The sequence below is a fragment of the Podarcis filfolensis genome (assembly GCF_964270895.1).
Source record: "Podarcis filfolensis genome assembly, chromosome: 11".
NCBI classification, from domain to species: Eukaryota; Metazoa; Chordata; class Lepidosauria; order Squamata; family Lacertidae; genus Podarcis; species Podarcis filfolensis.
In genome coordinates, this window is record NC_139613.1 from 37,329,238 (window position 1) to 37,354,555 (window position 25,318).

Below are 25,318 nucleotides of genomic sequence, written 5' to 3' on the forward strand. Positions count from 1 at the left end.
CCCCTCCCCCACAAATCAACAAGCCAATGCCTAACCACCAAACCTTACAAAATTGTGATGATTGCTAAGAGGTAGGCAAAAACCAAGTGTCCAGTGCCAATCTGCCAAATGAAAAAATTCCTATCCGTCCCCCGTCCCAAGACCAACCAAAGTCCAAAGCAAGGCCAGAGGACACCTAAAATAAAGGGCAGGTGGGTGGGTGTTCGGCAGCGCAAAGCAGGTGCCTGACATGTGTCACGCTGCTACTTTTGTAACCCCCCCCCCCATGATCACCCCACACAAAAGTGATTGGCCAAGAAGCCGGGGTGATCATGGTGCCACTCTGGCGTGATGGCATTACCCCACCCACACTGGGGGGGGGGGAGGAGGATGCGGGTTGGGGGCCTCCCCACAACCAGGACCATCTTTTAAGATGATCCCATTTATAGACCGCCCTTGTGCAAAATACCAGAGCAGTGTATAAGATGATACATAAACAAAGAAAGCATAAAACATCACAAACGCAATGCAGAATAATCCTAAAAAATGATTGGCTTGTTTAAGAGCCAAAACATCTGAAAATTAGGAGTGAGGATGTCTGCCAAATCTCTGCTGGAAGAGTATTCCACAGCGTGGGACTGTGGAACATCTAGTTGAAGCTGGTCGAGCTTCTGCGACATCAGGGATGGCTAACAGTGCAATTTATATGCAAACAAATGAGTCACTTATGAAATGAACCTAAGCTAGGACAGCATCTTCTGAAATTATTTTGAAAAGAATTATCTGGATGTATACAAACATCACACACATAACCTACTCAAATATTTACCAGTTTAATGTGACTGCAAATTATCATTAAGAAAACACAGTCTTCCTAATGTGCAGCCTAAGCTCTTAAATTCAGAGCATTAGGAAGGGATTAAATAGCCTTTTACTAATATTCTTTTGGGCATGTTCTTTAACATTATTTATGCTTCCTGTAAACACACTTCTCACAAAGCGAATGTAAGGAATTAACAGACTGTTGCTTCATTAATTTCAAAGATCCCGAGTGTCCCCCTGCCATTATTAACATGTGAAATGTCATTGCAGCAGGTTAGGTGTTTGTGGATGTTAGGGGCCTGTATGCCGCAAGGAACCCTGGGATTTGCCTGCCCAACACATAATATATGCATCTCCTTGTTGCTGAACAGGTTCTGTCCTTTGTGCAATCTTATCCTGAAGTATAGCAATTTACTTCCCCCCATGGAAGTGACTGTCAATCATTCTTTGGTTGGGGAAAAAGTGAAGGATTAAGATTGGGGACACCAATGCAATGTGAGCTATATTGGCTCCCCATCCCTGATGATGCCATTATTGGGAGTGAGAGGTAGATTTCACCACCTCCCAACTGAATTCCAGATTGCAGTCTCTTAATATTGCCCCATAAAATTTACATGGCACCACATTGCAGTTTGTTCAAAGTTCTTATACTTGTAATAGAAAAACCCTTCTTGGAGATCCTATGATAAACTAGCCACTTGTAAATACAGACTGGTTGACATCAGAAGAGATTGCCCTAGCTTCCCCCCAAAAAACCCACATTAATAAATAAAAATAAAGTGCATTTTAATTGCTCTTCATCAAAAGTGTTCTTAGGGCAGCGTAAAAAAGTGTGACCAGAATTTATGCAACATATAAATGCAATTTAAAAGCAACAAATAAATGCAACAAAATACAGGAAGACAAAATAAAACCCCTGAAGCTAAAAACAGAGCAAAAACTTATTTTGTTCTTATAAAGAAGCATACACACATCTTCAGACAATGGATGGATAGAGATTCTATTGGATGCATGACAAATGACAGTGTGGGAAAGACAGAACTTTCACCCCTCGCCAACGAGACACTAGGGTAGTAGGAGAGGTTAAGCTTTGGGGGCCATTGGCTCCATCATCTCCCAAGCAAGATGAGTTCAGTGTTAAGTGTCAATTTGTGATTAGCCACTGTTAACAAGATTCCTATAGTCAGGTGTCAGGTGAGTGGATGTGATAAAAGTAATTTCCACAAAAGTCACTTAATATGTTGATTGCTGTTAAATTAGATTCCTCCCACTGAGGTTCTATGCAAGATTAAAGTTAGCAGGCAAAGTTCATTTACATTTGACACACACTTCTCAAGAGTTTTCACGCAAGTGAAAAGTCACTGGATAATTGATTTGAAATTCACATCAGCTTGATCAAAGATTCCGAAACTGTGGTCCACAGACTACCATTTGTCTGTGAGCTCCCTTCAGGTGGGCCAAGACATCTCTGTGGCCGAAGAGAAAAGATGGCACATCCATCATATTAATTAAATTCAAATTTAAATGGAATTCAAATTGTAACAGAATGTTTTTTAAAAAATCCAATATATAAGAAATGAAAGATTTTGAATACAATTAAAAATCATACTGTATCTAGCACAGTACATTACAATTGCTGCAAAAGGCAGAAAAATCAATATGCCATCTGTCAAGTCCCTCAGCAATTTTCAAGTGGACCATGGGGGGAAAGTTTGGGAACCACTGGGCTAGGTTAAAAAGGTAAAGGGACCCCTGACTATTAGGTCCAGTCGTGGCCGACTGGGGTTGCGGTGCTCATCTCACTTTATTGACTGAGGGAGCCAGCGTACAGCTTCCGGGTCATGTGGCCAGCATGACTAAGCCACTTCTGGTGAACCAGAGCAGCGCATGGAAACGCCATTTACCTTCCCGCAGGAGCGGTACGTATTTATCTACTTGTACTTTGATGTGCTTTCAAACTGCTAGGTGGGCAGGCTTCCTCAAACTCGGCCCTCCAGATGTTTTGAGACTACAATTCCCATCATCCCTGATCACTGGTCCTGCTAGCTAGGGATCATGGGAGTTGTAGGCCAAAACATCTGGCGGGCCGAATTTGAGGAAGCCTGGGCTAGATGATCTGACTAGGATGGTGGGAGTAAGGAATAAATAAATGAAGGTGAGGTACCAGAGCTCTTGGAATCAAGAGACACTTTTTTTAAAATGTGGGTTTCAGGATTTGAGTACTAAATCTGAGATTTATAAGTGCTGTGGAATATTCTAAGCATTTTGACATCCCAACCAGCCCATGACTGATGCCCATGCGGCTGTAGATTTACGATGACAGAAGACTACCCCTACTTGGGTATTCTGAGAATGCTTCCATGCTGCCCCTGGTCAGCAGAGGCCTCTCTGGACTTCACTGAGCAGCTCTGTCAGTTTTGTTAGGGTGGTGATGTCAAGTGCTTTTGGCATTTTCCCTGTGATTTGATTGTTTCCAGCAGCTTCGTTTTGTAGCTTGCTGATTGCAGGCTGCACTCCTGACATCTCTATTGAACTGGTATGAAGGTTACCCTGCTCTGCACAAGTTTCATCAAGATCTGCTAGTGGTGGAGGGCTACACCTGTCAAGGGCTGCCTTGAAAAGCTCCACACACCTGCTTTTATTTTTTACCCCTCGTACAATAAGTGCCTGAAAACATTGCTTTTCAATTGGGCCACTGTCTAATTTGGAATTTCCACTCTGGCTTTTTGTCACTTTGAAAACAGCTCTGAGCGATGCTCGGGAGCAGCGTCATTCAAGTTTCATCCACTGCAGTCAAAATGCAAGCAGGACTAAGGAATGGACATCACTGGTGTGTGGGTGTGTGGGTGTGTGTCCCACATTCTATAAATAAATTTGGGGAAAGCAAAGGGAAAGGACAAGAGGAAAGAAAGACTAAAAATGCAGTGGAAAAGTGGTGAAAGAACCAAGAAAGGTGTGTTGAATGTTGAATGGATAGCAGAAGATAGAAGATAGACTGAAGGACGAATATTCATCAATACACTTGCAAAGGAAAATCTGATGGATGGTGTGTTACTACATCCAATAATTAGGCTATGGAGAAAGGAAGAAATAAAATTACTTTATAAAATTGGTAGTGTTTCAGCTTGAAAATATTTGCTGGATCCAACTAAGGCTAAACCCACATACCTGAAAAAGCCCCAGTGAAAACAATATGACTTGTTTCTGAGCAGGAACATATAGGATAGCACTGTTAGTTGAAAGGGTAGTGTCCACAGAAGTCGGTGGGAGTTTGGACTTTTATCAGTTTACCCCAACAGTTTCAGTGTGACCAAAGTTCAACTAAATAAGCGTCATGTACTGGCTAGACACAGAGGAATGCTGGGAGGCACCAGCTGGAGAACCCCTAAGGCAAGAAGGCCCAGGGATTGTTGGTGGGATGACGATGAGTGGTCAGAGGGAGAAGAGGGAGACGACTGGGAGGATGAGTGTTGGAAGCTGAAGAAGTAACAGGGTTTAAGTGAGAAGGGAGAGTCTGTGCCAGAGAGCAGTCCAGAATCAGAAGCGGGAGCAGGAAAGGAGGGAGGCGTGGGGCAGAGATGAGTCAGACTGGTGAAGACACAAGGGTGTCTCCCCCAGGACAAGATTCCTTCCCCCCGGGACTCCCAGAACCAGGAAAGTTATGAAGCAGGAGGAGCAAAGGCAGGTGCATTGGCAGAGTCTCATATTGCTTGGGAAAGACCCAGGAGAGGAGGAGACTTAGGCAGCTGTGGGAAGGCAGGGACCTTCAGTCTGCACAACTGCCTCATATGGGCAAGACCTACCAAAGAGGAGTTGCTGTGCTCATTAGGCTTGGCACTCCTGAGCAGATCCTGTTTCTTTTAATAAAGACTTAACTTGACTTACTCCATGTGAGTTCTTGCTGGCTCACTCTTTCTGACACTAAGGCTGCAATCCAGGGTTGGCTGCCTTAAGCTCTTCAGATGTTGCTGGACTACACATCGCACCATCCCTGACAATTGGCCATGATGACTGGGGCCGAAGGGTGTTTGAGTCCAGTACACCTGGAGGGTCACAGGTCAGCCACCCTTGCTATACACACATACTTGGGGTTTCAATGGCCCTTACATCTGAATACACATATATGAGATTGGACTGTTGTCTGGATCCAACATCTAAAGATTGACAAAAGACATGAGCTAATCCAGCTACATTAGAAGGTGCTACAGAATATATTTATGTAGTAACAAGAAAAGAGAGTGGGGAGGTTGGATTTGGAGCATGAGAAGAGAAGAGGAGAGGAGAGAGAGAGAGAGAAAGCAGAAAAGCAGAAAAGAAAACATGAGCTAGAGTTTCCATCTACTGAAAAAGCCAGCAACAGTTGTATATTCAGACTTATAGACAGTGGTCTTACTGAAATCTAGCCTACATTACAGAGTTTTCAGCAATTCTGATATGAATCTGGAGATGAGGCACTCATTGGAAAAAGGAGAAACTAACCCCCTCCCCACAAAAAATACCTGAAGTCACTCTTATCTCCATTGGGAGATATCTTGCTAAATGAGCCCACCCAAGCATATGCAGTGGTGAGTGTAATTATTTCTGCTTTAAATTCCACCGACATGCTCCCTAATGTTGCTAATGTGAAAGCAGATCTCAGGTGCTAATGGTCTCAGAGGTGGCTCACTACTGAGATGGGCAAGACTGAAGATACAAATTGCCCTTTGCTGGAAAGTAATGAAGCCGTAGAGACCTGTGTGGTTGCGAAGGCAAACCATTCTGAATGCAAAGAGAAGGAACACTCTTCGGGCAGGGAAAATGCAGAATGTGAGCTGTCTCTTGTGAATTGCCACAAAATTCAAAGCAGAACAGAGCCATACTAAATGTTCAAATGAATCAAATAATTTTGAGCACGGTAAGACACCTGGGTAATAAAACATGTAATAATCCCATAGTGAACTATGGCACGTCTGGAGATTCTGTGAGATCTGAGATGCAAGAAAAGAAACTAGCTTCTAAATTAGACTTACCTGGCTTGCATATTGCAGACGCACTCCTCCTAGAGTGACACTGAGCCACAGAGCTGTATATAACTTAAGAAGATGGTAAACAGCAAGTTTTAATTATTAACTTGAACCTAACTGTGCGGACTTTAATGTTCTCAGGTGTAACAACGATGTTATTATACAGCTTAGTCACTAGGTGGCACTGGACTTTGTTGTATATTAGTGGCAGTACACATAGGCCTTCTTGCATTGATATCACCACCTCTTACTGGGAGTGTGGAAGGGCAAGGCAGTGAGTGCTGTGCAAACACAACATAGGAGCACTACTGTTTGGCTTTGCCTCTCCTCTCTCCCCCTCAGTAAATGACACTTATGACCACCTCTAGGAAGTCAGATCTATGACACTGCACCTTCTCATCAGCTGATTCTGCTGCATGGAGTTAGGAGTTTCCTGTTGCTCTTCCACTTATGTTGTGTGTGAGAGAATAAACCTATTGTCTATTGGCGTATAAAGCTTCCACAACAACAGCAAAATGGACAAATTTCTGTGCCAGGGAGCTGCCTTTTGAGTAAAGGAATTGCTACTCTTGTTTCTGCTTTTCACAACTGTTATGGTGTTATGAAAATTGGGATAAATAGCCTTGCTTGTTTCCTGTAGAAGATAAATGTGCACTACAACTAGGAATTGTGTGTGCATATGAATTATCTGCAAATTGGCTGCATCCTACCAAAGGCTACAAGGGAAAACTAATTCGTTGGCACTTGGTTCTTCAAGGATTTGGGTTTGATTTTGTTCATGGAAAAGGGAAGACCCTCCTAACAAGGCCACTCCACAGAAAACAAATATGCAGGGTCCCGGAGCAGTTAAAGATAGGATGTTTGACTGGGCCACGGGGAACCATTCCAGCATTCAAGATTTAAATTACAGCTCTCAAATCAATTACTCCAAAGTAACTCAGTTGACATTACTGATATCACAATACAGTAAGTGATTTGGGACATTGGCTTTATTTTATCAAGAAATGTTTATCCGTTCTTAATTTCCTCCAAGGATAATTGTGAAGTTCACATGCCAATTAGAGATAGGCTAATTAAATTATTTTTCTTGTGAAAAATAGATCTGCTCTGAGGCAGTGGCTTGACCTATCCATTTAACAAGCACAAAACTTCCCTTTCCCTTCCCTTTAACAATCAGCAACACACCAGCTTCAGACGCTACTCACACAGGGAGGAGAATTCAACATCATTCCGTCAACTCAAGCATTTCTGCCTTGCAGATGAAACAAACCTCGCCTTTTCTTGCCTTGTGTCCTGTTCCCCAGGCACGTTTTGGGGCATGCAAATAGGGAGTCCCATTGTCATGCAGCGTAAATTAATAACGCAGAGTCTTCTTCAGTAAAAGAATAAAAGCTTTACTGCATTAAAATAAACTTGTTTGCAAATAGCAGCATAGTGAACAGAAGATCAAACTAGCTTCAGAGCATATACAGAGTTACTGAGTCACACAGAGTCTCAATTGAGCACAGGCTTCACAGAGCACAGTTTTCACCTTCACACACACCCTGACTAACTGACTGACTGACACTGAGTCTACCTGCAGCAGATACAATACTTATTCTGTGGTACCTCGGGTTAAGTACTTAATTTGTTTCGGAAACTGAACCTGAAACTGTTCTTAACCTGAAGCACCACTTTAGCTAATGGGGCCTCCAGCTGCCACAGCGCTGCTGGAGCACGATTTCTGTTCCCATCCTGAAGCAAAGTTCTTAACCTGAAGCACTATTTCTGGGATAGCAGAGTCTGTAACCTGAAGCATATGTAACCTGAGGTACCACTGTACAGAGAATGAGTCATCCTCAAAATGAATCACAGTGATTCAGAAACTAAATGATTCTGCAGCTTTCAGCATTTCACATTTCTAGACTCCTTTACTGCTTCCTTTACGGCTTCTGCTCTCAAATACCTTGTCACATGAAACCCATTGCACCAGTGGGAGCCCTCATGCATTCTGTTGAGGGGATTCATTAAGTGAATCTTGCCCTTTGTTTACAAGTGAAGAAGTCAGATATGAGTGGCTATTTTCTTTGAATGGGCAATCTATCCAGAAGATATTTGTATTTACTCAGCTGCCCTCTTCTTGCCCCATTCCTTCCTTTCCCCTATCTTTTGTTAAGCTCTTTGATGGCTGAGAACAGCCTTTAGTGTCCTAGTCCTAATCTGTTGGAAGTGATATTGCTGGGTACCTTCTAGACATTGGAGAATGTGAGGCACTGGGAGAGGTGGCTAATGAATAACTTAGCCAGCACTTAGTCCAGCATGCCAAACTGGCTAACAGGCTAGCTATCTATAAATCAGATGGTGTTGGGCATATTTTTTTTAGAACCTGAGGCTACCTGGGAGGGGGGTCACTTCGCCACTTCTTGAGGGCTTCCAAGTGGCAAATTGAGGTGCTTGATTGAGGTGCTCGCTTGGTATGCATATATTGCATGTTGTTTAGTATAAAATCTTTAATATTCTCTCTCACTTGTGTTTGCATTGCCTCTGAATCTCATTTTAAAAGGACCACCTTGCATTTGGCAAGACACTCTTCTAAATGAGCCAGGAGATACATTTGAAAAGTATAAGCCAGCATTCCAGGAAGCTATAATCTATTTAGGGTGCCATATATAAAAGAGGACAGGGCTCCTGTGCATTTTATGCTAGCATAGAAGAGGAAATTTCACCAGGAGGCAGATTTTAGTCCTCCCTCTGGATAACAACATGTGTGTGGGGTGGTGTTACTATGGTGCAGTTGTCTCAAGGGAGCCTGCGAGTTGCAAGAGCCTGTGTGAGAATTCTATCTCCCCTGTATCATGTGCAGAGCATGATGGCAGAAGAGAGTGGGGAATAATATATTCTTGCCATTTACTTCTGCTGCTGCTATCTGTACTGTCCAGCTTCAATGAAAGGAAAAAGAAGAGGGGAGTGTTTGGGGAAGGTGCAGGCAGCGGGAGCCAGGATTTCTTCTTAATCTTTCTTTAAACAATCCAAGCTGGAGAAGAATTCCCAGGCTTGTTAGGCTCGTCTCTCATTTGAGTCAGACTTTATGAGTCTCCAAAGTTCATTTCTGGGGCCTGAGTTTGGGAAACCTCTCTGGTATCTTTAATAGGTTAATGGCATTTGAAAAAACCGAAGACTCAACCCACATATACAAAAGAATAATTGTTTTGTAGAGTCTTCCAAGTATGTAAATCTGACTCCTAATTATCTTTCTTTGTTGTAAATTCAGTCTTGTTTTAAGAACTGGAATATGAAACTGTACAAAGACTCTGCTTTGCACTCATTGAGAAGCATGCTTTGCTTTATATGGTCACTTATCTTTCAAGAGGCTGGGTTCCTCTCGGAATTCTTAATCTCAAAAGTGATCCTTCAAATATCTCCTTGAACAAAGTATCAGTGCTGCGACTCATCAATGCGTGGCATTCTAATTTGTTCTAAATATTTTATAATCCGGTTCTCAGGCAAAGATGCTCAAATTTTAATGAGCAGGACTAATGATATTCCACTGCAATTTTTTATTCCAATGGATAATCGATACTTTGTTTTCCTTGTGGTAACAGTGTGTAATCCTATTTCGTCTGCCTTTATCATTTGAACAACCTTTTAGATTAAAATATTGCATATTGGAATCCATTAAAGAATTCATTAAATACATTGGATTTTAAAAAATGATAAAATACTAGTTGGATCCAGAATTGCTTTTCTGCAATTCTGAAGCGGTCCTTCCACCCACACAAGGGCATCTAAGCTAATGGAGGCTTGTGTTGATAGAAAGGACTGAGAAGGCAATTTACTCCCCGCAACTGGAAAGAAGACGCGCGTGAGACGTGCAACTGGATTATGGCTATATTAATTAAAATATAATGAAAGTGGAGCATCTACATTCCAATCAACCAAGTTGATGCAATCAAACAACTTAGGATCAAACAGGTAGGTAAGGACTTTGTCGAATTCAGAAACAGGGAAATCCAGCCCCTGGGAAGGTGCTGCAGACTTTGTGCTGTGGCTTTCCTGTTAAGGACTGGGATGAATAGAGTCCCTCCTTTGCAGGAAAGCCTGGCATGTGCTTCTCACATGCACCCCTGTCAACAAATGTTCACCAAAATCCACATGCCAGGCTTCAAAGGGCATCCCAAGCCCCCCCAGGCACAATGCATTGGCAATGCTGCCTAAGTAAACCTAGCAGTGGCGTAGCGTGGGGGGTGCAGGGGGGGCCGGCCGCACCGGGCGCAACATCTGCGGTTAGGGCAAATCCACGGGTTAGGGGGCGCAAATTACTTGCCTTGCCCCGGGTGCTGACAACCCATGCTCCGCCACTGAAACCTAGGATTTCCCTCCCCCCACAACCTCACCTGCCTAATCTCAATGCCAAACTGTGGGATAAGCTGTACTTCTCCCTAAGAGCCCATTCAGTTAAGCCCAAGAGTGTGAAGCAGGTTAAAAGAGAGGGGCACTGAATTAGGGAGCCCACCAAAAAATCCTACTTAGCCCCAGGATACCACTGACTTTCCTAAAGTGCCCACATGCTCAATGAGTGTGTGTGTTTGTGTGTCACACACAACAAAGAGGAAGTGGTCTGGGGCAGGAAGAACCACTTTAGAACCTTCCCAGAGTTCCTCTTACTTGTCCATCACCACATGTCCATCTCCTCAACCCCTTCCCTACAGAAACTCTCATGCTTCTTTCCCAAGGGAGGGCAAATCTCTCTCTCCCCACCCCCCGTGAACTGCGGGAACAATATTCTCCCAATTCTCAATTCATCCCCCCTCCATCGCTCCCTTTGCTGTTCTTCTTGGATACTGAAATCCAGTATCAAGGGTCTTCTGGCGGTTCCCTCACTGTGAGAAGTGAGGTTGCAGTGAACCAGACAGAGGGCCTTCTCGGTGGTGGCACCCTCCCATCAGATGTCAAGGAGAGAATTAACTATACAACCTTTAGAAGACCTCTGCAGGCAGCCCAGTATAGGGAGTTTTTAATGTTTAATGTTTTTGTATGTTGGAAGTTGCCCAGAGTGGCTGGGGCAACTCAGTAAAATGGTTGGGGAGTCAATAATAATAATAATAATAATAATAATAATAATAATAGAACAGATTTTGGGGGTGGGGTGCAACAGTCTATAGGGAAAATTGGTGGGTGATGTTTCACATAATTTTACTCAGAATTGACACATTGAAACTGATTGACATGACAAAATTACTATTTGTCATTAGTTAAAAAATTTAAATCATTTTAATAGGCCTACTGTAAATAAAAGTTGAATACCACCCAGTAAAATATTCCTCCCACCTTCCACCAGTGGGATTATGCCGCTGGTTGAATTCTACTGACAGGATCCCTGGATCCAATTAATTGCCTTTTGACTTTTCCCTTCAGACATAAAAGGGATGATTCCCATCATTAAATAGGGTGCCTCTCAGAAATTTGGGGATATCTCTTCTCTGTCCCAGACTAAATGCGCATCCAGCACAGTGGAGGATTGGAGGAAAAAAGTATGCTGCTCCAAAAACAGCCACATTTTTCTTTTCTTTTTCTATACAGAACAACGACGCTAGTGTGTGTGTGTGTGTGTGTGTGTGTGTGTGTGTGTATATATATATATATATATATATATATATATATATATATATATAGGGGAAAATGGGAAGAAAAGTAAATGAGTAATAAAAGTACTGTCCCCCTCCCCCTAGGAATGGAAATTGACTTTTGAGAAATTCAGAAAGGCTATTCAGGAGGGAAATTCATCACTAGGCCCCCAGCTGCAATCAACAGAAATCCATAAAACATGCAAGAAGCTTTTAAACTAAAGGCACCGGAGTCCTAAGCCTTAAGCCTGGGAAAGCTGGTGCTGCAATTGCATTTCATTACACACACAACAAATCACCACAAATCAGGTCTGGGAAAAATATGGGAGAACACCGAAAGCCCTGGGAAGCAATGGCTGACAACAATGTGATTTGGATGCTCTGTGAAAAGTAAGCAAACAAGAAATGTCGGTTCAAGAGAAAAGGGCTAATTTGGACCATTGGGAAGGATGAGCTTAGGAAGACCTGTGCACACCTTTCCTTTGACCTCAATGAATCCTGTTGGCACCTGGCTCTTAGCAGGTCTATCTCTTAGTAGCACATGAGCATCATGTTCTTTTTAAAAGGTTCTGAGTCAGGGACAAGGTTGAGGATTGGAAATAGTACTGCATAGAGTGTGTAGGAGACAATATGAGGAAGCTACTGAGCTACTGAGCCTCTTAGGCTTGCTGATCAGAAGGACAGCAGTTTGAATCCCCGCGACAGAGTGAGCTCCCTTTGCTCAGTCCCAGCTCCTGCCAACCTAGCAGTTTCGAAAGCACGCCAGCGCAAGTAGATAAACAGGTACCGCTGCAGTGGGAAGATAAATGACGTTTCCGTGCTCTTTGGTTTCTGTCATTGTTATGTACTGAAGTTCTCACCCTGGGCCAGCAGAGGGATACTGTAGATAGTTTTCACTCAGGTCCGCATATGCAAATAAGGAATTGAAAGTGACATTCATTGATTGGATAGTTACAGAAAGTTGTTACTGTTGCGTTGTAGTGGAGCTCTGTATAAGCAGGCTGGCTGAACCCTTCAGTTCAGTTGTGTTCTGGGTCTGTGAATAAACAAGAGCTGTTTGAAGAATCGCTGTGTCATCTGATATATTCACCCACAACCTAACAGTCACAGTGTTCCGTTGCGCTAGAAGAGGTTTAGTCCTGCTGGCCACATGACCCAGAAAGCTGTCTGTGGACAAACCCCGGCTCCCTCAGCATGAAAGCGAGATGAGCGCCGCAACCCCATAGTCCAGAAATTATTTCACAAGGTCTTCATATAGGTAAAGGCAGGCATAGGCCAACTCGGCCCTCCAGATGTTTTGGGACTACAATTCCCATCATCCCTGACCACTGGTCCTGTTAGCTAGGGATCATGGGAGTTGCAGGCCCAAAACATCTGGAGGGCCGAGTTGGCCTATGCCTGCCTTTACCTATATGAAGACCTTGTGAAATAATTTCTGGATTTCAATCTCCCTTGTCCATTTGCATTACAGGAAATTAGCAGTCTGAAATACTATGTACTCCTGGGATAGGGAACCTCTGACTCTCCAGTGCTCATGCTGGCTGGTACTGATGGGAACCAAAGTTCAGCAATTTCTGGAGGGCCATAAGTTCCCTACCCTCAGTGAAAGGCCTGGACATCCTTTTAGTTAGAAACAGCAGATTCAGATTTGTTGCAGTACTAGGAACAACTTTTGTGAAAGTCAATGAAAGTGATGTGATAAGATGTGTCAAGGGCAAGGTTCTTTACAAAGAATTCTAAAAGCAGGATAATGAAGGGAACTCAAGACCACTTATATCCCTACTCTACCGGCTACTTTCAAATTCTGTAATTGGCATTCAGTAGTTTCCCAAATTACAGGTGATGACTTATTGAGAAAGAGCAGACAGAAAGAGAAAGGCTGTAGAAAATTCTGATAAGTTTTCTACTTTATGAAAGTTTTTGTTCATCTCTGGTAACAAGGGAGGGGAATAAACCTGGGCTTCTAAAAAGCTGCAGTTCCAGTTGTGTTCCTTCAACATATCCTAAAAAGAAGAGTTGAATCAACATCATGTATGTTTGGGACATCTAAAATGCTTGTTTAGATTAGCTTCTTGCCATCGGCAGAGTACAAAATAACAATGTATTAACAATAATTGGTGATGATATCCATCATTGCACGAGAGGACTTCTACTTTCCTGGTGGGATACCCCTTTCTTCTCCAGCCTTTGCAATCTCCCCATATTTGTTCTGAAGGGTCCCACTGGGTGGGATGGGGTGGGGTGAGTGAAGATGGCTGTAGGGTGTAAGAAAAAATACACTGTGAGGTAAAAGGCACTTTACCACGTATTCTATAAGTAGCATATCTAACAGAATATCAAGAAGAATATCAAGGTATCGACAAAATCATCACTACCACTCTATTCTGCCTTGGTCAGACCCCACCTGGACACCTGAGCCCAGTTCTGGGCACCATAATTTAAGGATATTGACAAGATGGAATGTGTGCAGAGGTGGGCAGTGAAGATGATAAAAGGATCTGGAAACCAAGCCTTATGAGGAATGGTTGAAGGGATTTTGTTCGTTTAGCCTGGATTAGAGGATCACTTAGAGGAGATATGATAGCCATCTTCAAATATCTAAATGGCTGTCACATGGAAGAGGGAGGAAGTTTGTTTTCTTCTGCTCCAGAGGGCAGGACCCAAACCAATGGCTTCGAGTTACAAGAAAAGAGATGCTGTCTAAACATCAGGAAGAACTTTCAGGTGGTAAGAGCTGTTTGACAGTGGAACAGACTACCTTGGAAGGTGATACATTCTCCTTCACTGGCGGGTTTTAAACAGAGGTTAGATGGCCATCTGTCAGGGAATTTTTAGCTGTGATTCCTGCACTGTAGAGGTTAGACTAGATGACCCTTGGCATTCTTTCCAACTCTACAATTCTGTGATTCTACCTGAATATATTTGGTTGGTAGCATTGCAATCCACCCCAGAAACCAGTTTTTATTTTAGCCACATTGTCCAAATCTTGTAATTTATGGTACACATTTTCCACCTCTATATGGAATGTTGCTGTGTGATTACAGTAAAACAGCCCCACAAAACTATTTTAGGGAAAGAGTCCAGCTTGAGGCATATTTTTGCCTATGGGGTGCCGAGTTTGAAACCTAACAAATAAGAAATATTCTCTTGAATGGATATCAAGTACCCTAAGGTACCATATTATAGTAAGAAAATGAACTTGAGCATATGCATTATTGAACAGCCCGAGTCATCTTTAAATAAGACACACATTCCGGTTTCATATTTCATCCCTATATTTTATTAGGAGCCTGCTAATCCTTTACCCTAAATGTCCGCTTTTATGGATTACAACAGTGACATTTATACAAGACTTCATTACTGCCATGCAGTCATCTCATAAATAAATCCTGCCGTTTTCATGAGAATGAGCACAAAGTTTGAACACACTTGGATTCCACCCCCCTCCTAAAAAGATAATAAAATGACTTGTGGCTATGGCTCTTATAGCTCCCTATACCCTTGTTTCACATTCTCCTCCAAATCATATTGCAGCAAAATTCTGGCCACAATGCCCATTGGGCCGATGCTGGAGCAAAGAAACGCATCTGCTATGCTCCAGTGCTAAAGGTTAACTGCTAAAAATATTTCACAGGCTCTTTGAATTTTCCATGTCTCAGCCTGTGATGTCACACTGTTTTATGTGATTTCCACACAGAGCCACCTCAGCTATTAGGTGGACTGAGGCAGCAGCCCCACAGCCTTCACAGGAGTATGGTAGCAGCAGCAGGCCAAGGCAGCACTTCCTATTTCCCCTCAAGTGATGAAATGGGATGGGCCGCCCCTGTTCCAGACTTAAATACAGGTAATTATGCCACTCCCTCTAGTGGGGATGAGGCCCAAGCTATAGGAATAAATCCAGGAAGCTGTGTAGATTCTCTGAAGTTGAGAAACCAAAACTGTATCTTGGGGAGATTTTGCCAGTGCAGAGGAGCAAGAAAATGGGGATAGGGGAGAATTTCAATTCAGTTTGCATTTCAAGGTGAACATGTCTATTTCACACTTTCCAAAGCAAGACACAAACAGAAACACAGCCATCCTTTGAAAATGTGCTGGGCCTGGGGGTAATCCATGAAACGCGGTCCAGGTCTGGTCCAGAATCCGAAGGTTCCGCTGGGAGACAGTCCGACAGGGCCAAGGCAGGAAACCAGGCAAGGACAGGTGCAGGATCTAGCATACAGCAATGTTGCTCCCGCAACCTGGGACGGGGTCCGACAGCCTTTTATCTTTGTCGGGGTAGTGACCAGTCCTGATCCCCCGGCGACTCACCTCCCTGTCTCGCCCGAAGGTGAGCACTCCTCCTGCGAGTACTCAGGTCTCTCCTTCTCTCAGACCTAAGTCTCTGCAGCTCAGGTGATGTTGGTGGGTTACTAGACCCAGAGGCCACCTCAGCCTCCCCTGACCAAACCGGTAGTGGAGCAGCTGTAAGTGATGGCCCAGCTGGAGGCAACGAGGTAATCCCCGCATCTGGAGCCAGGGCAGGCTCAGGCCCTTGACTCAGCCCAGCTGGTGTTTGTTGCAGGGGAACCTGTGCTGACTGGGATTCTTCAGGATCAGGCCCCAGACTTGGTTCATATGATGCCTGAGGCAAAGGATCTGGTGCAGACTGAGTCTCCTCTGGTTCCAAGTCCGAGCCTGAGCCCCAGGCCATCACAGAAAAGCACCCTCCCTTATGGAGTGTTCCCTCAGCCTCCTTTCCTCTCCCCTCTCCTTGGGAGTCCTCCAGGCAGCTACTGCTGCCTGTGGTCTCTGAGCTGCCCCCCACCCAAAAGAGAGCTGCCTTTCAGAGGCACCATTCACCTACAGAGCTTATAGCCAGGGCTGCTGCAATAAAAAGCTGTGCAAGCCTTTGGGAGGCAGAGATGTGAGAGAGCATCAGAAGACGGAGGGAAGGAAAGAGGGACAGAGGCCACGGTTGCCCCACAGCACCCCTGACCATCATTCATGACACCCCAGGATGCCACAGCACACTGGTTGAAAACCACTGCTGTATAGGATTGCACCCTTATCATCTCACTGAAAATGTGCTAGGACTTTTAGCAGGCTAGTTTTCTGTCCCCTCGTGCAGACACTGGCCGTGCTCCCCAGTAAAGGGAAGTGCCAGCCTGCTGTCTGTCTGGCTGCCCCATTACAGCACGGACTCAAAGCTGTGATGCCATCTGGCTCCCCTCAGGAGCTACAGAGTCCATTTGGAGCCATTTCAGGGAAATAACACTGGCTGGGAATGCTTTTAAAGAGAACTTGTGATCTCTGGGCATAAAATAAAGCCTCGGGGTGGTTATGTGCTATGTATATCCGGGAACTGGCTCCAAAATATAAAAGAAACCAGTTACTAAAAATAAGAGACTTTCCACAGATGGAGGGAACTCAAATTAAGATACTATAGATGCTGCAGAGAAAGAGGATGTATATATAACAGTGACATATCTCCAGTTTAACATCCCAAATAGCAAACTCGCACATGCATGTCTAGATAATAAATCTCCTCAGGGAAGCAAAAAAGCAAAGTATATTAGAATAACTGGAAAATGGGTGGATGGGTATCCAACTTCCCTCTTTTGGACACTTTCTGTATGCCCAGAACCACATTCATTCCATTTGCAGACTACAACCATGATCATTATTGAATTTTGGATAGTCCATACATAGATTAAATTTTGTCTCATAGCATACACGCTTAACAGGTTGGAGAATAGGGCATTCCCTAGGTACACAGAAATATATAAATGTGCAATTTATACCCTGTTGTGCTTACTGGACCAGCTTTTGATACCATTGACCATGGTATTCCTCTGGACCATCTATGGGAAATGGAAAATCAGGGGCACTGTTCTGCAGTAGTTCCAGTCTTATAACCAGGAATGGTTCCAGAAGGAAGCATGGGACTGGAGTACTTCTCAGCCCCCTGACTCTTCAGGTATGGGGTGCTACCACTGGTGGCATACTGCCTCTGATATTACTTAACATCTACATGAAGCTATTGGAGTGGTCATCATGAGTTATCCCTCCTTAAGTGTTTGTTAATTAAAAATAAGTTTTTTGACTCGGCTCTAATTTATATCTAGTTCAGGGAGGAAGTTGACACAGAAACATCCAACACCAAGAGTCCTTACTGCGGGTTTAGATTATATGCTACCACACACAGATAATCACTGAATTCTCGGTTGTTAGAGACAGAGCATGACCAAGGTTAAATTTCCCCAGACTCGGCCATGCTCCCCACTCCCATCTGCACTGAAGGAGTGTGTCACAATAGTAATAAGAAGAGGAATAACTTCAATGAAAATAAAATGGTCCCAAAGGGACCTGTGAGCTTCCAGGGCTTTCAGAAAGTCATATAAATTGGGGGAAAGAAAAGACACAGGTAAAGGATGTTTTGCACACAGAAAGTCCCAGGTCCCACAATTAGTCGGGGTAGACAATGCTTGGCAAGATGGATCAATGGATTCATATCTAGCTGTGAACAGCTTATAGTATCCTAAAGGGAAGGGATTCATGGATTTGTGTCATATCCCCATGCTATGTAGTGAGGCTTCATTAGGATTTCCTTTGGAATTCCCCCAACAGGCGGCTTGCCATGTTTACCAACATGAATTGACAGCCATGCAGTCTTTTTAATGGTACTGAAAAATCTGACAACCAACCAACAGGGGGTTGTGCAAGAACAGTTTTGTTTTTAATAACACAAAACTAGTTGGGCTGATAGTTTATCACTTTTACCTGATAACTACATCTTTTCAGACACACTCAGCAATGGATGTCATAGGAAAACCCAATTCTCACACCATTTATATTCCCAGAGGTGCCTAGAAAAGCAATTCTTACCAATCCAAGAAGAAAACCCTGGCTGAGTCAGTGAAGGCTCTGTCAGGGTTAGAGGCTGATGGTCGTCAGTAGGTAGCACACAGCCATCTTTGGATGATCACATCATTCTTCCTCCAAGGCCTCAGGATGAAAGTGGGTTGCTTTTTTTTTTTTTACAGAAACAAATTAATCATACTTATTAGCCATGTGTTGTGGTTGAATTTGAGCAGGTTGTTTTTTTTACAGCCGGTAGCCCAAAATCTAAGATGGCTTCATGAAGCATCTACATCTTAAGATAAGCCTTTCTGTGGTAAATAATTCCATATTTTGGAATAGAATTGTGCATTATTTTGTGGACTGAAATATATGTAAAAGGAATCGTAGCAAGCATAACGCAATTGTCCTTGTTATGTTGTTTCTACCTATTGCATCCATTTTGAAGTCCACAATTCTCCTCTAATCATTACAATTTAATTTAATTTAATTTAATTTAAATACCTAGTCTGAGAGTTTGAGTCTCTCCAGTTTATCATTTAAACCCTTTTAACTGGGAAGAGTTGCTGTGCTCACCAGGCCTGGGCTATTTTGTTTCTTTGAATAAAGTGTTAACTTCACCAACACCTTGTGAGTTATTGCTGACCTGCTCACAACTCCTGCCTTGACAATTAATATATTTTTTTTGCAAGCTCCCTGGAGATCTTCTGCAGTTGCCCCACCCCACAAATTCACCAAACAGAGGAACATAGCTATTAACACCAAGATGAGAACCAAAACTCCCCAAATTATTGTGAGGAAAAGGAGAAAAAAGTTAAGATTCTGTTCATACCAGCCCTCTAAGCGACCAGAGTTTCCCAAAGTAAATGTCATCCAAACTTTATAGTAGTATCAGAGAATTCAGGGATCTCTCAGCTGTTTTATCCCACAGTTACATGACAATTCTTTCAGATGCCTTTCTGTTTGCTGTGAAATTCAGGATGTTGGAGCAACTGTCTCAAACAAACATCAAATTCACACCCAAGAAAATTGGCTTGATTCTGGGATTGGTGCTGCAGAGTTGAGACATCCACTCACAGTCACATTGCAGAAACATCTGTTGATTTGAGAAGATGCATGAAGCAGTTGATTCAGAAGGGTGATGAATGCATAAGCAAATTAAAACTCGTTTGTTCTCTCACATATACTTTTCCGTTCAGTTTTCTTGTTCAGATCCTGCATCAGAATAGGAGCACTGTGTTCCATTAAAGTTTTCTTTTAAAAAACGCATGTTTCCACTAGAAATGATGACCTTCACAAATATTCTCTGGGTGTTCATGGGATAAACACTGCTTCTGTTTGTTATACCCAGAAAAGATAGCCTTTGGAATACACGACCAATCTCTGCAGCTGTATAGGGACAGTGAGCTGAATGGGGAAGTGTTTGCACTGTCACCATATGAGCAGACCAGGAAGAAGGCTTGCCAGGTAGCTCTTCAGAAGGGGCAAAACTATACACAGAACTTCATAAGACCTGATGATTAACTGACTGTCGGTGCTTTGAAGACTCTGCTTTTGCCTGCACAGCTTGATTTCGAACCATGTGGGAACAACAGCTCACCCGACACCATTGTGGTGTCAGATGACTGATGAGTAGCCAGCTGTATCCACTTGCCAAACCTGGCTTGTGGGATGGATGGAAAAGATAAGGATCCAGTTCCCCACCACTTGGCAAAAGGAAAAGGTCACTCCAGGAGAGAGGAATGGAAAAAGAAATGCCAAATCGCTCCTCAAGGCTTCTGTTCCTGACTTGCAAAATTTGTTGCAAACTAAAAGTAGAAAGCTACAAATTGCCACAATCAGCATTTTTGAGAGGACTCCCAAAATGCTCCTTTCTGGCACGATATATTGGCATGATATGTTCATTTAGAAAGAAAACATTGATTTCTAGAAACAGACTTGGAAAACATCTCTGAGTCAATGACATTCCAATGCCAAATGGGAAAGCATATTTGTTTGGCTGAAAAATAATAAGCAAATACTCAGAGTTAGCATGATTTCTATATTAAACATGTCTCTGCATTCTTAGTGCAATGTAGGTGGGTGAAGTAGTGAAACAGCCCTCTTGTATTATTAAAACCTCTTACTTTCAGTGTCACATTGAAGCAGAAAGCTTTACCTTTTAAAATATTTACAAGTGTGGCCCAGACCATGTCCACATGGGTTGCTGAGTGCATCAAAAACTAATATTTTCTTAAAATTTAGATTTACTGACAGTTTGGAGCTTTTCTGTGCTTGGATCACATTGATAATTATGCCCCAAATTAGCAATGACAGTAATTATTATTATTATTATTAGACTAATGTTTAGTCTACAATTGGTTTGAGTGGTATATGTATTAGAGCTGTAAGTGTTTAAACAAAATTTAGTTAAAAATATGTCTCTAACAGTCACCATGATCCTGCAAACACTGGTTGACACTTTACTATAGCCAATCACCCAGCAGAATAGGAATTGCCCTTAGATCTTATAAAGAAGGGTGGTATATAAGTCAAACAAATTATCAGGGACTGGACTGAAGAGGATAAGGAATAGTGGAGGTCTCTCTCCACTTCTTCTATAGCTTCCAGAGAGGAGGAAGGGAGTCTCAATTTACAGCAGGGCTTGGAGGAAGATAACAGCTCAGAGATAGGCGAACAGCAGAGTTATGCTGTGTTAGGAGAAGGAGGAGGTGAAGCAGAGCAGCTAGCTGACACGTCTCTGGACAGGACCTCTTGTCAAGATTCAGTCGCAGTTTATTGGATGGACCTTCTACTTCCTCCTTCATAAAAGTCTAAAAGAACTTGCAGCAGTAACCACAAATGTTAGTTAAAGCAAAATGTCTTCAGGTGAGTTACATAAACGACTAAAAAACCACCATCAAGTTTAGCAACAATTCCCCGTCCCCCTGAATGTGGTTGCTTCTTGCCACAAAGTAGGGTACTTCTTTGTCTAGATCTGGAAAAGAACCAGTGCTATTATTTTTAATAGAAAATGAGGTGCTGGAGCTTATCATTAATTTCTCCCTTGTTCTTTTAAAATGGCAATGGTGCCCACCTGAGACGTGCTAGAACTGAGCTCCAGTGAGTTCCGGCTTTTAAAAAAAGCCCCGAAAAGAACGAATTAAAAGGAATTTACAGTACAGTGGTACCTTGCTTCTCAAATGGCTTAGCTGTCAAACAAATCGGCTCCTGAATGCTGCAAACCCAGAAGTAAGTGTTCTGGTTTTTGAACATTTTTCGGAAGCTGAACGTCCAATGTGGTTTCTGATTGAGTGCAGGAAGCTCCTGCAGCCTATCGGAAGCCGCGTCTTGGTTTTTGAACAGTTTCAGGAGTCGAACGGACTCCTGGAACGGATTAAGTTCAAGAACCAAGGTACCACTGTATATCTATATTGAGATTCATCTTCAAGTGCTCCAACGACACTAAACATATAGAACACACTTGAAAAATAAAGTAGACACAGACCCCCTCACAGTCCCAAACCTTTGGATCCCATTGTGACTGTTTAGAATTCTTGAATGACTGATCTTTATGCTCAATGTCTCCCATGCTACCAAGATGAGCTCCCTAAATGAAGGCATTTATTTTGATTTTTCTCTAATTAAAGCAATAGTGGAGTGTTTTTTTTTTTTTTTACCTTATAGTCAGTCTCCTGTTTCTCTTTTAAGTTGCAGAAAATAAGCTTCTTACTCATTTCTCCTTCCACTGTGGCCTTTCCCCTGTGTCCTACACTAAGCAATCATTTTTTTCTGGACTGTGTTTGATCAATGTGCAAAAGCTGTCTGTCTGACGCCTACTAGAGTGTCAGCCCCCATCCTTTTCTTCTAATTTTGTCACCAGCCATAGGAAAAAGCAAAGACAGGCTGGTCTGCAAGTGAAATGGTGGGAGGTAAATAAGAGAGTGTGGGGGAACACAAACCCAAAGGACTGCTTGTTTTTGTGCCCTGTGCAGCTGTGGTAATTACGCGAGTCCACAGGAGACCTAGATGATAAAAGTGAATGTCTGTCAGAAACGTTAGGGCTTCTGGGCTAAGGGTAAAAATAGGCCTAAAGGGAGTACATAAAGTTTTTCAAAGGCAGTTGAATCTTGGAATACTAAATAGTCAGCCCTGGACAAATTTCTCTCAGAAGTGAGGAGGGAAGGTGTTAGGAAGCAGACAACAAAGAATTAGCCCATGAAGCAACTGCCAAAGCTGATGTACAGTTTCCCTCACATTGTTTCCATCACAGTTTTCGTACCTGTGTTCTGACTGAAGCACAGAAGCACTTCATGTTGCTTGCAGTAGCTCTGTGTGGTGCCAGGACTTCACTTCGCTATCTCATTTAGGTTTTCAGAACAGACACTTTCCTTTGTAGCCTTCAAAAAGCTACCATAACAATTACAAATTCCTCTGAGAGGCCTTTCTTTCTTTCTTTCTTTCTTTCTTTCTTTCTTTCTTTCTTTCTCCAGAGGAATCATTATTGCCCGCCTGGAGAAGAAACTTGGTTTGTTACAAACACACCCCATGCATCAACCCTGAGCTGTTCCTCGTTCACCACATTGCCTCAGTTGAGGCATTTAGGTTTCCGCAGTATGAACGAATGAGACCACAACCAATTGCCTTTGATTCCCTCAACAAAGTGGATCTAATCTTCACTTTTAACTAGAAGTGTCAGTCTAGAATGTGACAAAGCAAACAATCCTCAAACCTAACAATTTGCCTACCTTCAGGCAAAATCAGCTGATTTTAGATGTTGTGAAAGGTGGGAAATTGCTAACTACAAGGGGCTGTGTCCAACAAAGGACTTCTGCTTCCACAACAGAGCTTCCCCTCCCTTCTCTCCATCTTCTCTAGCCCCATGACCCCCACATGCCCCTCATCCCCCTTATTTGCTTAGAGGATTGGGGGAAGTCCCAGAACAGATTTAGGGGTCCCCAGGGGTAAGGGAAGTTCTATTGTACAAGTGAAGTCCTTGTACTAACAGGACAGCTTAATAGGATACAGCCCTTAATTTATTATTGTTGTATTTTTGTTGCCAGGGAGGGGAAGAGACATTTGTGGAATTCTCTTCCTGAGGGACTAAAATAACCTTCCTTGTGGAGGTATTTGCCATACCACCTCAGGCAACAATTTATCTTGGGATGGCCCTTGGGATGGCTTGTGGATGACCAACAAGCATTTCAGCCCCAAACCCGCTTCATTTTCCTGTACAGTAATGATAAAACTGGTCAACATGTAGCTTAAGGTAATCAGATGAAAATACATTTTCTTGCGGTTATATGGCTTCCCGGACTTTAATGCACCCTTCCTCAAATAGGTATTTTTTGTAGTCTCTCCTTAAAAACCTTCAGAGAATGGGATTCCACAAGTTGCCAGGTCAAGCTATTAATCAGACACAGTGTTTTACAGAAAATGAACAGTTTTTAATATTCTGTTTCAATATCCCCCTTCAGTTACCTAAATGAAATGAAACCTAAAGAGCACAGCCTAAACACTGAAAATCTCTAATTGAAAGTTGCCCCACTGAGTGCAATTAAAATGATTGTGCATTCTCAATTTTAAGCTAGAACACAAAGAAACCAACTACTTTAATTTTAAAAAGAAATACTCATCTTGGTGTGATAATTCAATTGCACAACTTGGGAGGTCATAATTTGTGAATATTTTTGTTAGCGATACACAGCAGTCAAATCAGCACAGTTATTAAATATCTGTAATTAACAATATTAAACTAAATTGCAACTCCATGCATAATTGTTATTAATTGCATGTGCACAAAACATTTTCACTTGAAGCAACATCACCCCCACACTTTGTATTAAAGACATAAATGAAGTCTTTCTAAGACCCAAACCCCATGCAAGGTTTATGATTGGTATCCCCCCACCCTCCAAATTCGATCAAAGTAGTAGTGCTGGGCAGGCTGTGCTTAACCCTTACTTCCCTGTACTATTTCTCCTTCCCCAAAAGCTTGCACAAGCAAACATTGAAGAGGAGGAATACAGACACCAACTGTTGTACTTGTTTTCTCCCATTGTTCCAGGGGATAATAGCAGTTTGTGTGTGTGAGGAGGAGGAATTCAAAGTGGAGAAACAGCACAATACTGTTTCTCCAAATAAAAAATAAAAAATAAATCAGAGCCCCTGAATCCAGTGGCGTAGCGTGGGTTGTCAGCACCCGGGGCAAGGCAAGTAATTTGCACCCCCTAACCTGTGGATTTGCGCCCCCTAACCCTAACCCCCAGATGTTGCGCCCGATGCGCCCGGCTCCCCCTGCACCCCCCACGCTACGCCACTGCCTGAATCTGTTCAGAAATCACATGCGGTTTATTCCTCGATCTACTTTCTTTAATAGAACTCTCTTTTTAGGTAAAAAGGAGCAAAAAGATAAAGTTTTAAGGGTCCCTACTTTACTCTAGTAATTCATTCATTCGTTCATTCATTCATGTCAATGGTCTGAGAAGTTTAATTTCTGGATTTCTATTTCCTTCACCAAGTTTCAGCTGCCACTGAAGTGAACAGCAGCTCCTGCTTGTCGAGAGCTCTGTGTATACTGAATTTGGAATAGTAGATGATATATACATAAAGAGACAGGTACAGGTATATTCCATTGAAATACATGATATTTAGGACAAAGTGGTCTGCTTAAATTGCACTGAGATCAGTGGCTGCAAGGGCTGTTTTGTATACAAAGTTTTCTTTGGTGCAACTCGGTTCAAGTATTTATTTTGTAGTGAAAATATGGGTAGGAGAGTGATGGAAGTGTCAGCTCTCAAACTGTATATTCACAGGAAATGATATTCTTGTGATGTACCGTGCAAGTGACTTCCCTCTACTGTTGTTGACATAAACCACTCAGAGAACTTGGTTGTACGGCAGTTCTGGATGGCAGATCTGTGCTGCTGGAGCTGTGTTGCTCTTCTGACTTCCCAATGCCATGTGTCACAGCAGGTTACCAAGAGGGAAAGAGCGGGGGGAGCAGAGCAGCAGGAAGCTTGGAATGGTGTGGGAGCAGCAGCAGGGACAGTTCTGCCACTGCATCCACACCACGCCAACCCAACCCTCTCTGCT

At 42.9% G+C, this 25,318-nt stretch overlaps 1 long non-coding RNA gene across 1 annotated transcript; it reads right to left on the reverse strand.

Moving 5' to 3' along the window:
* Nucleotides 1–2,190: 2,190 nt before the first annotated feature.
* Nucleotides 2,191–22,033, reverse strand: LOC310745131. Its single transcript, XR_014539968.1, has 4 exons — nucleotides 21,904–22,033; nucleotides 19,077–19,340; nucleotides 18,272–18,411; nucleotides 2,191–2,269 (listed from the first exon to the last, which is right to left on the reverse strand). It is a non-coding gene; the product is annotated as an uncharacterized lncRNA (long non-coding RNA).
* Nucleotides 22,034–25,318: the final 3,285 nt, after the last annotated feature.